Below are 9379 nucleotides of genomic sequence, written 5' to 3'. Positions count from 1 at the left end.
TAACAAAGCCACAGTCATCAAGACAGTGTGGTACTGGTACCAAAACACACAGACAGACCAATGGAACAGAAGAGAGAAACCAGAAAAAGACCAAACACCTAGGGCCAATTACATTTTTTGACAAAGGAGGCAAGAATATGAAATGGGAAAAACACAGTATTTTCAGCAAGTATTGCTGGGAAAACTGGACAGCTGCATACAAATCAATGAAACTGGAACACACCCTCACACCATGCACAAAAATAAACTCAAAATGGCTGAAAGACTTAAACATAAGACAAGACACCATCAAACTCCTAGAAGAGAACGTAGGCAAAACATTCTCTGACATCAACCTTATGAATATTTTCTCAGGTTAGTCTCCCAAAGCAACAGAAATAAGAGCAAAAATAAACTAATGGGACCTAATCAAACTGACAAGCTTTTGCACAGCAAAGGAAACCAAAGAGAAAACAAAAAGACAAGTTATAGAATGAGAGAAAATAGTGTCAAATGATGCAACTGATAAGGACTTAATCTCTAAAATATACAGGCAGCTTATAAAACTCAACAGCAAAAAAGCCAACAACCCAATTGATAAATGGGCAAAAGACATGAATAGACATTTCTCCAAAACCAGATGTACGGATGGCCAACAAGCATATGAAAAAATGTTCAACATCCCTGATTATCAAAGAAACACAAATCAAAACTACTACGAGGTACCACCTCACACCACTCAGAATGGCCATCATTAATAAGGCCACAAATAACAAATGCTGTAGAGGGTGTGGAGAAAGGGGAACCCTCCTGCACTGTTGGTGGGAATGTAAGCTGGTACAACCACTATGGAGAACAGTATGGAGTTACCTTAGAAAACTATACATAGAAATACCATACGAGTCAGCAATCCCACTCTTGGGCATATATCCAGACAAAATCTCCTGAAAAATACACATGCACCTACATTTTCATTGAAGCTCTATTCACGAGAGCCAGGACCTGGAAATAACCCAAATGTCCATTGTCAGATGATTGGATTAGGGAGCGGTGGTGTATATACACAATTGAATACAACTCAGCCATAAAAAAGAATGAAATAATGCCACTTGCAGCAACATGGATGGAACTAGAGACTCTCATACTGAGTGAAGAAAGTCATAAAGAGAAAGACAAATACCGTATGATATCACTTATATCTGGAATCTAATATAAGCCACAAATGAACACTCCCACAGAAAAGAAAATCATGGACTTGGAGAATCGACTTGTGGTTGCCAAGGGGGAGGAGGGAGGAGTGGGGGTGATTGGGGAGCTGGATTTAATAGATACAAACTACTGCCTTTGGATTGGATTAGCAATGAGATCCTGCTGTGTAGCACTGGGAACTATGTCAAGTCAATTATGATGGAACATGATAATGTGTGAATATACATTGTGTACATGTATGTGTAAATGGGTCGCCATTCTGTACAGTATAAAAAAAATGTTTTGGGGATATAACAATTAAAAAATAAAAATAAAAAGGAATCCAAAATAAGGAAATAAATAAATAAAAATTAAAATACCCCTAATTTCCAAATGAATCAAAATGTTGTATTACACAAAACAGAAAAATATACTTCAGAAGTTAAGTGCTAAAAAAAGGGGCTGAAAAATATTGTGATAAAGGTGAAGTTCTTTTTATGAAAGTTAACCCTTAAATAAATATAAAATGTAAAAATAATTTTCATGCCCAAATTATTCTACATTGTATAAAAAGTTAAAAACATATAACAAGCCATAAAAAATTTGATACACAATAGCAAAAACTATCTTTTGCTTAGTATATAATTATTTCATAAAAATCAGTATTCAAAAGATCAACAATTGAATAAAATAGATAAAGACATTAATAGAAAGTTCTCAGAAAAAGAAATACAAATCACATCAAACAAGTGAAAATATACCCAAACTCAATTATATAAAAGGGGTTTTGGTTAAAGAATAAAATTAAAATTAAAGTAATTTTAATCAGACTGTCAGATGCCATCAGTGTTTATCAGATACTGGTTGTTGAGAAGGTGAACAAAAGCATTCTCACAGACTGTGAGCAGGAGTGTAGCCATAGTTACTACAACTTCAAGGATGGCAGCAACTATGAATATCAACACTTTAAATGCATACATTATCTGACAATTGATTCAAATATGTATATCAACAGTTACAGTTCTAGGAACACATATGTGCATATAAAAATATATATTTACTGTGAAATTATATGTAGAAGAAAAAATTTAGGCACAACATGTAAAGGAATGGATAGATTAATTTTAGTGTATATTTACAAGGGAGTATTGTGTGGTTTCAGAAAAAAATAGAATTAGAGCTAAATGGACTACTTTTGAAATATCCTCCAGATATTGCACACTAAAAAAATAACCTTACATATAAAGAAAAAATACATATATTTAAACACAAATACATTCACATAGATTATTACCTCATGGATTTTAAGAAACAGATTAAGTAACTCCCTCTGGAGAAGTAGAATGGAGAAAATGCTCAGAGACAAGTAGGAAATTTATTCTATATTTTACACTATTTTGTATGGCTTTCATATTGACAATTTATTATTATATATTACATTTCAATGTTTCCTTCAAAAATTAGAATTATATTAAAGTGTACATAATTAAACTAAAATTTTATAAAGAAGATAGCCTTATATAGCATTAAATATTTCATATATCATAATAAAAGGAATAAATTAAATGATAAGAATAACAAAAATAATACAGCCTTTGAAAATGAGTAAAATATAAACTGCATACATTAGTTAAAAAACAGTGTAACTATATAAATATATCCTTACAACTTGTTACATCTTATTGATCTTTCAATATAGGCATTAAGCCTTTCTAGGTGATGTGATAAACAAGACATTATAGACCATATAGACTATGGAAGAAATGGTTATTAATAATAGAGTTGTAGAATTGTATTACTTTATTATATGGTTGCATTCTTTAACTATAATTATCATAAATTAATTGACAGAATGATAATCAGCATTAGAACTAGGAACACTTCTGCATTTCAAAGAAGTGGCCCTCAATGTCAAATGATGCCCTTCATGGTGGATTATGCACTTATGTACTATGAAATATATTTTTTCTCCCGAGTTTCCTCATATCATTTGCCATCTCTGAATTTCTCAGAGTGTAGATTAATGGGTTCAGCATGGTGGTTATGTCTGTATAAAACACTCTTACTGACTTGTCAGTGGAAAAGATCTTAGCAGGTCTTCCATACATGAAATTACAGAGAACAAAGAAGCAGACAACCACAGTGCTGCGGGAATCACATGTCTGCAGGGCTTTCTGCCTCCCTTCCTGACTGAGGTTCTGTAGAGAATACAAGATAATTCCATAGGAGTTGAGTAAGAGCAGAAATACAATACTGCAGATCAGTCCTCCATTGGCTGCCACTTAGACACACATGACAGAGGTGTCCATGCCGGCAAGTTTCAATAAGGGGTACATGTCACACATATAGTGATCAATAATATTGGGGCCACAGAATGGGAGCCCATAAATACTGCTCAGTTGAATTACTGAGTGCAGACAACCTCCAACCCAGGACACCACCAGCAGCATAGCACACACCCATTGCTTCATGATAACCAAATAATGTAAGGGCTTACAGATGGCCACATAGCAGTCATAGGCCATCAGCAACATAAGGATGACCTCTGATCCACCAAAAACGTGCTCTGTAAATAGTTGATCATACAGAATTGGAAGGATACAGTATTTCCCCCAAAGAACAAGATTGAAATCAGTTTGGGAAAAATAGATGAGAAATAAATGACATCCATAAATCATAAACTAGCAAGAAAAAAGGACATCAGTGAGTTCAGGGTCTCACTGTAAGTTTCAGTCACTACAATAAGCAGGTTGCCCACCATGGTCAAAATATAGAAGGAAAATAACATCTGAAAAGCACTTTATGTTCCTTTGAATTCTGTGTGAGGCCCAAGAGGACAAAGTGAGCCATATTTTCCTTGTTTCCATTTCTTTGGTCCCATCTATTCTGTACAGGAAAAGATGTGAGATATTAGAAAGTGTTCACCTATAAATCAAATGAAAATTTTAAAAATACACACATTATAAGCTTAACATTTTCTATTCATTTGATCAAAAATGCACCCAGCAAATCTATTTGTGTCAAATCTGTCATAGATATTGTAATCACCAAGTTGAAAAAGACATGGTTCATTGTTCTCAGTGATGAGATATATAATGAGGGGTAAGCACATACAGAGCAATTTAATAAGTGTCAGTATAAAATATTCACATGGACAGTTTAAGAACATCTAAATCAACTCTGGCATCTGGGATAGCTTCCCAAGTAAAGCAATTCTTCAGCTGACTTTTAAAGGATATATGAGGGAATGAGAGTGGATGGAAAGGGCATTCCATGAAAAGAGGCACCATGTATAAAGTCAGCGAAATATGATATTTAACTGAAGAATTACTTACATTAATTGACATATTCAAAGTGAGGAGAACAACTGAAGAACGGATCTGTGTATACAAACACTTGACATCTCCAAAAGGATATTAATTTGATATTTATTAAATATTATTTTTTAATTTTCCAAAATAAACCTACTCCTTCCTAGGTGTTCTCCATCTCATTGCATGTTACAGAACAGTTTAATGAAAGAGAATATTAATATTCCAATAATATGTATCAATTTTATGCAGAACTATATGTCAGATGCTGTGATCATTCTTACTTAGAGGTTATATATATACATATATACGCATGTATATTCATACATATATTTATAAAATTACACTTAATATATAACATTTAATCTTTAGGGTAACATGTAGTATTATCATCAATTTTTAGTGGAAGAAATATGCTTAGAATATTTAATTTTCTCAAAATCATATATTTTTTAGTGAGAGAAACGGAATTATTAATGGTTGATTGATTTAAAAATGTCTGTAATTCTAAGAAGAGTTTTTCAATTCTTCAATTGTTACAAATCCAAGTTTATAATTTCCTACATACTGAATTAATTTACACAATTGAAAAGCCTGGCACCAACTATTAACTATTATAAGTTTACCCTTTGTATTCTTGTTCACAGTCAGCAGGGAGTCCTTTTAACTACCTCATATGGATCTCAAAGTGTCTTTTCAATCCAGTACAACTAGCAAGGATAAAAATCTGTATTATTTCTTAAAGACATACTTGATTTTGCATGATTATGTCTGCCCATTTTCTTCAGAGACTTCTAAATATTTCAGAAAGTTGTTATTACTCACATTGTAGATGTATCTTAAAAGAATTCCACAATACACAAAGGAAAAAAAAATTCCAAATTAGGGTAATTAATCCAAAAGGCAAATAACCTTCATCACATAAGAAGTTAACTACTAGCTATTATAAAAGTTGTTCTCTGGTAATCACATTTTTTTTCTAGTCTTCAATAAATAAACTTTACCATGAAGTTTTATTGACCATCTCATTCTATTGTGGTACTGTGGAAAAACCAATCTTACTGAGATTTTGAGAGGACATTCTTGAAAAAAGTCACAATTCAGAAGAGGATGGAGCCTTCTCTCTGATAGAGGTGAAGATCTGGAATTACCTGTGCCTTGTAACCAGATATAGGAACTCATGCACTTGGAGTTGATTCTTGCTTAATTATATTAAGATTGATTAATTGATTCTTTCTTAATTATATTCACTGTGATTTCCATCAGGTCTTAAAAGAACATCTCTGTGTAAAGATACTGATAGATCAGTCACATAATTAGAGTCAGGAAGATGCAACAAGGAGAAAAACAAAGCTTCAGAACCAATGACAAACTTTTTCCAGTAGAAAACAAAAACTAGCCCAGTCATTTTGTTCCAAAGCAAATAAATTTAATGCTTATATCACCACCTACCAATAGGAAGATTTATTTCTTATTATTTAATACTTACGTTTTCTACCTATAAGTGTGAGGTTGGGTATGTTAAAATTATATCTCCAATTTAGATGTAGTAACAGTATTTATCCATTTTTTAAATTTTATTGAGGACCTACTTTGTGGCTCTGAGCTGTGAACTAGAGAATACAGCATATAGTAAACAGAGGAAAAAAATCAGGATAAAGTGTACCTTCTGCATTGATCTTGAAATATATTCAGTCATTGAAAAAGTGAATAACCTAATAAGGTAATTACAATCTGTGATCATGTGATGAAAACAAAACACAGGGTACTGTAACAGAAAATAAGAGGGTGAGTCTACTGTGGATAATAGTAGATAAATAAAAGAACTTTATAAAAATTAACATTTTAGCTGAGATCCAACAGATGAAAAGCAGCTACTTTATGAAGCACATGGGGTAAGCTCCAACATTGAAAAGAGCTTGGAGAGTTCAAGACACTGGAAGGTCACTGTACCTGAAGGGAAATAGGAAAGAGACAGGGTAGAACAAACTGTGGTTGAAGAGTTGAACAAGACCAAAACCCTGCTGTGCAGTACAAATCTTGGTCAGAAGTCTGGATTTCACTTCATCTCCCCTAAAAATTAGAGAAAATAAAGAAAAGCATTTTTTAATTATGGAAAGCATCCATCTAATTAACACCTCAAAAGTAATTTAAAAGTGATCCTTGAAAGTGCTACCAAGTGCTGTGCTACACTCCGCTAATACCAGAAACCTGCACAGACTGTTAGTTTCCAAAGTGTGAATCCATTTTCCCAAAGTAAAAGCCAAAGAGCTAACTTTCTCTATGTCTCTGCAAATTGTGTGAATATAGGTAATTGTTTCCTATCACTAAGAGCATTTGTGCAAATATTTGTGTGGATATCAGTAATCTTAGGCTAAGGAGTTCTGAGAATAAAAGTGGTTCTGAGGAAAGTTGTGACACATCAGCAGTTTAGCCAGTGGTGGCCTTATCTTGATGCCAACAGGACAGCACCTCCATAAGCAAAACTGTCCTGTCAGGTGTGCTTCTATAATTGTTAATTGTAGACTATATTCTGTGACTCAAGTCCTTCCAAAGCTTCTTCAAACCAAGTAATTGCATATACTAAATGCATTCTACTAAGCAAGCTAAATAGATGTGATTCTGTGTCTTCAGATAAGAACATTCACATTTACCAAACAGATTTAAATTCTCCATTTCAATTTATCAACATTAATAGAATGTCATCAATTTAAGGAGCATTGCAGTTAAAGAGTACCCCACTTTAAAAAATAAAAAGGGAGTTCCCATTGTGGCTCATTGGTAAGGAACTTGACTAGTCTCCAAGAGATGCAGGTTCAATCTCTGTCCTTTCTCAGTAGGTTAAGGATCTGGTGTTGCCATGAGCTGTGCTGTAGGTTGCAGATGCAGTTCAGATCTGGCAATGCTGTGGCTGCAGCATAAGCTGGTGGCTACAGCACCAATTCAACCCTTAGCCTGGAAACTTCCATATGCCATGGATGCAGCCCTTAAAAAACACAAAGAGAAAGAAAGAAAAAAGTGTCCCCCTCCACTTTTTCTAACAAAAGCAATAAATCTTATGAGGGTTAAATAGAGATGATAGTAATTCATTCAATAAATATTGTGTAAGCATTCATTCTGGGCCAAAATTTCTTCTAGGTTCTGGATATTTAATATTGAACAAAACACACATTCTATTTATCTTCTGAATAAATAACTTTCTGCATTTTGCTTTGCACATTCTGCTGACATGCTAAATTGACTTCACATTCTCAGTAAAATAATGTTTTGACCCCTCAGACAGATATTCTCAGGGGAATCAGACCCACATCTGGATCACCTCTGAGTTTTTGGAAGTACAGGCCAAGGTAGAGCAGAGAACAAGAAAGAGGGCTTCCAGTAAGGCCAAGGAAAGTGGAAACCATTCTAGCACCAAGAAAGCTCACAAGACCATTAGATTTCAGAGTGTTCTTCCTCTCAGCAAGAAGAGATGAATTACATGTGCAGAGCCAAGGAGATGCAGGAGGCTGAGGAAGGGAACTAGCCTGATGGCACAGTTCTGAAGGCAGGGTTCCTAACCAAGGAAAAAAGCCTAGCTGCCAGCACAGTTCTGAGGGCAGATTTTAAAAATAGGGAAAAGGGCTTACCTGGTGGCACAGTTCCAAGGGCAAGTTCTAAAAACAATGAGGCTCACCTGCTAAACCAACAACAATGGAAACAATAAAAAGAGGAAGGCTTTGCACAACACTGCAGAGAATAAAATTGCTTCTTGGAAAAACCAGTCTTTCTTGTTATTTACTTATTATTCAATTTTTCCTGTTATTTGTTTGTTATTCTTTCTTATTTTCCTATATTGTTTTGTGACAATAAAATTGGAACAACAAAAAAATTGGAACAGTAATAAAATAATAAGAGCTCCACTTTGGTTGAATTCCCCCTATTCAGATCCAATGTATGTAAAAACAAAGTATTCATTAGTTTGTTACAAGTAAGAATAGTTTTAGAGTTAGGTAATTGTGTTATGTACAATAGGTTAGAATAGGTTAGACATACATGAAAAAGCATAATGATAATCTTGCTTTTAATGAATTTTGTAGGAAGCTTTTTAGTTTTAGGAAATTAAGTTGCTTTGATATAAAAAATATTTTCTCATACTGTCCCCTAACCATAATGCTTTGAAGTTAGTACCCCAAGCTTTAATCTAAAAAATAAGTTTTTGTAAATGTCAAATTCTTGTGCTGTGACCTTTCTAGTTGTTAAAGATTAGCTTAAAACAATAACAGGTGGCGTTTGCTAAAAGTAACCACAAAACGATTTGTACCGAATTGCCTATTTTCATATAATGTTTTTTCCACATGATGTTTTGTACCCATTATCATTTTACATGAGGTATTATATCCATTGGTTTTAATTTAAATCCTTTAGAATATAATGTGTATCTACTGTACCATGTAATCTAAAATTTAACCTTTAAAAATGACCTAAGCACTGTAATGTAAGTTATAATTAAGCTGTCTATATAAACTGCTACTTACGCTAATAAAATTTGAGCAGTCCAGAGCCCTGAAAGAAACGACAAAGAGGCTGTCTCTGTGTGCATTGCCAACACTGTCCATCCCCACAGGCACACCCTGGCTGCTGAAGCTGGACTATGACAATTAGACAGTATCTTTTCTTTTCTTTTCTTTTTTTTTTTTTTTTTTGTCTTTTTGCCTTTTCTTGGGCTGCTCCCGTGGCATATGGAGGTTCCCAGGCTAGGGGTCGAATCGGAGCAGTAGCCACCAGCCTACACCAGAGCCACAGCAACGCAGGATCCCAGCTGCGTCTGCAACCTACACCACAGCTCACGGCAACGCCGGATCTTTAACCCACTGAGCAAGGGCAGGGATCGAACCCACAACCTCATGGTTCCTAGTCGAATT

At 34.3% G+C, this 9379-nt stretch overlaps 1 pseudogene; it reads right to left on the bottom strand.

Moving 5' to 3' along the window:
- Positions 1-2000: 2000 nt before the first annotated feature.
- LOC110258432 lies at positions 2001-9073 on the bottom strand (annotated as a pseudogene).
- Positions 9074-9379: the final 306 nt, after the last annotated feature.

Source organism: Sus scrofa, unplaced genomic scaffold (assembly GCF_000003025.6).
Source record: "Sus scrofa isolate TJ Tabasco breed Duroc unplaced genomic scaffold, Sscrofa11.1 Contig2026, whole genome shotgun sequence".
In the NCBI taxonomy this organism is placed as follows: Eukaryota; Metazoa; Chordata; class Mammalia; order Artiodactyla; family Suidae; genus Sus; species Sus scrofa.
The sequence above is the reverse complement of the archived record's forward strand: the minus strand, read 5'-3'. Positions and strand labels throughout refer to the sequence as shown.